Source organism: Oikopleura dioica, chromosome 1 (genome assembly GCF_907165135.1).
Source record: "Oikopleura dioica chromosome 1, OKI2018_I68_1.0, whole genome shotgun sequence".
NCBI classification, from domain to species: domain Eukaryota; kingdom Metazoa; phylum Chordata; class Appendicularia; order Copelata; family Oikopleuridae; genus Oikopleura; species Oikopleura dioica.
In genome coordinates, this window is record NC_137291.1 from 14,528,152 (window position 1) to 14,530,651 (window position 2,500).

Sequence of the window (2,500 nt, forward strand, 5' to 3'; positions counted from 1 at the left end):
AGGCTCATAAAGCTAGACAATAATCTTGATTTTATGATTGTTTTCTTTTTCAATAAGAATCGCCTTTAAATTCAGCATCCTTTCAGGGAAGTAATCGAAATTATTCGAAAAGGCCGAAAAATAGGTCTACCTGAAGAACGGGAATGGTGAAGGCAGCTGTCTTTCCCGATCCGGTCTCCGCAAAGCCAAAGAAGTCCTTTCCCTCGATAGTGATTGAATGCTCTTCTACTCGATAGGAATCAGTTTGCTCCATTTCAACTCCACCGCCGTGTGCGCCATTTCAACCAAAATGATTTCAACCACCATTCATTGATAAAATTCAAAACGTTTCGAAATATCGATGCTTTCTTCCTCCATGAAAATCGACTTTTCTGCCGGTTTGTCATATAAGTTACGAATTTGGATAAGGTTCAAGATAGTTTGAGAGTGTTTTAGGCCGGTTTGTCATTAGGGTTACGAATTTGGATAAGGTTCAAGATAGTTTGAGAGTGTTTTAGGCCGGTTTCTGCCGGTTTGTCATTAGGGTAAGGAATTTGGATAAGGTTCAAGATAGTTTGAGAGTGTTTTAGGCCGGTTTCTGCCGGTTTGTCATTAGGGTTACGAATTTGGATAAGGTTCAAGATAGTTTGAGAGTGTTTTAGGCCGGTTTCTGCCGGTTTGTCATTAGGGTTACGAATTTGGATAAGGTTCAAGATAGTTTGAGAGTGTTTTAGGCCGGTTTCTGCCGGTTTGTCATTAGGGTAAGGAATTTGGATAAGGTTCAAGATAGTTTGAGAGTGTTTTAGGCCGGTTTCTGCCGGTTTGTCATTAGGGTTACGAATTTGGATAAGGTTCAAGATAGTTTGAGAGTGTTTTAGGCCGGTTTCTGCCGGTTTGTCATTAGGGTAAGGAATTTGGATAAGGTTCAAGATAGTTTGAGAGTGTTTTAGGCCGGTTTCTGCCGGTTTGTCATTAGGGTTACGAATTTGGATAAGGTTCAAGATAGTTTGAGAGTGTTTTAGGCCGGTTTCTGCCGGTTTGTCATTAGGGTAAGGAATTTGGATAAGGTTCAAGATAGTTTGAGAGTGTTTTAGGCCGGTTTCTGCCGGTTTGTCATTAGGGTTACGAATTTGGATAAGGTTCAAGATAGTTTGAGAGTGTTTTAGGCCGGTTTCTGCCGGTTTGTCATTAGGGTAAGGAATTTGGATAAGGTTCAAGATAGTTTGAGAGTGTTTTAGGCCGGTTTCTGCCGGTTTGTCATTAGGGTTACGAATTTGGATAAGGTTCAAGATAGTTTGAGAGTGTTTTAGGCCGGTTTCTGCCGGTTTGTCATTAGGGTAAGGAATTTGGATAAGGTTCAAGATAGTTTGAGAGTGTTTTAGGCCGGTTTCTGCCGGTTTGTCATTAGGGTTACGAATTTGGATAAGGTTCAAGATAGTTTGAGAGTGTTTTAGGCCGGTTTCTGCCGGTTTGTCATTAGGGTAAGGAATTTGGATAAGGTTCAAGATAGTTTGAGAGTGTTTTAGGCCGGTTTCTGCCGGTTTGTCATTAGGGTTACGAATTTGGATAAGGTTCAAGATAGTTTGAGAGTGTTTTAGGCCGGTTTCTGCCGGTTTGTCATTAGGGTAAGGAATTTGGATAAGGTTCAAGATAGTTTGAGAGTGTTTTAGGCCGGTTTCTGCCGGTTTGTCATTAGGGTTACGAATTTGGATAAGGTTCAAGATAGTTTGAGAGTGTTTTAGGCCGGTTTCTGCCGGTTTGTCATTAGGGTAAGGAATTTGGATAAGGTTCAAGATAGTTTGAGAGTGTTTTAGGCCGGTTTCTGCCGGTTTGTCATTAGGGTTACGAATTTGGATAAGGTTCAAGATAGTTTGAGAGTGTTTTAGGCCGGTTTCTGCCGGTTTGTCATTAGGGTTACGAATTTGGATAAGGTTCAAGATAGTTTGAGAGTGTTTTAGGCCGGTTTCTGCCGGTTTGTCATTAGGGTTACGAATTTGGATAAGGTTCAAGATAGTTTGAGAGTGTTTTAGGCCGGTTTCTGCCGGTTTGTCATTAGGGTAAGGAATTTGAATAAGGTTCAAGATAGTTTGAGAGTGTTTTAGGCCGGTTTCTGCCGGTTTGTCATTAGGGTAAGGAATTTGGATAAGGTTCAAGATAGTTTGAGAGTGTTTTAGGCCGGTTTCTGCCGGTTTGTCATTAGGGTTACGAATTTGGATAAGGTTCAAGATAGTTTGAGAGTGTTTTAGGCCGGTTTCTGCCGGTTTGTCATTAGGGTAAGGAATTTGGATAAGGTTCAAGATAGTTTGAGAGTGTTTTAGGCCGGTTTCTGCCGGTTTGTCATTAGGGTTACGAATTTGGATAAGGTTCAAGATAGTTTGAGAGTGTTTTAGGCCGGTTTCTGCCGGTTTGTCATTAGGGTAAGGAATTTGGATAAGGTTCAAGATAGTTTGAGAGTGTTTTAGGCCGGTTTCTGCCGGTTTGTCATTAGGGTTACGAATTTGGATAAGGTTCAAGATAGTTT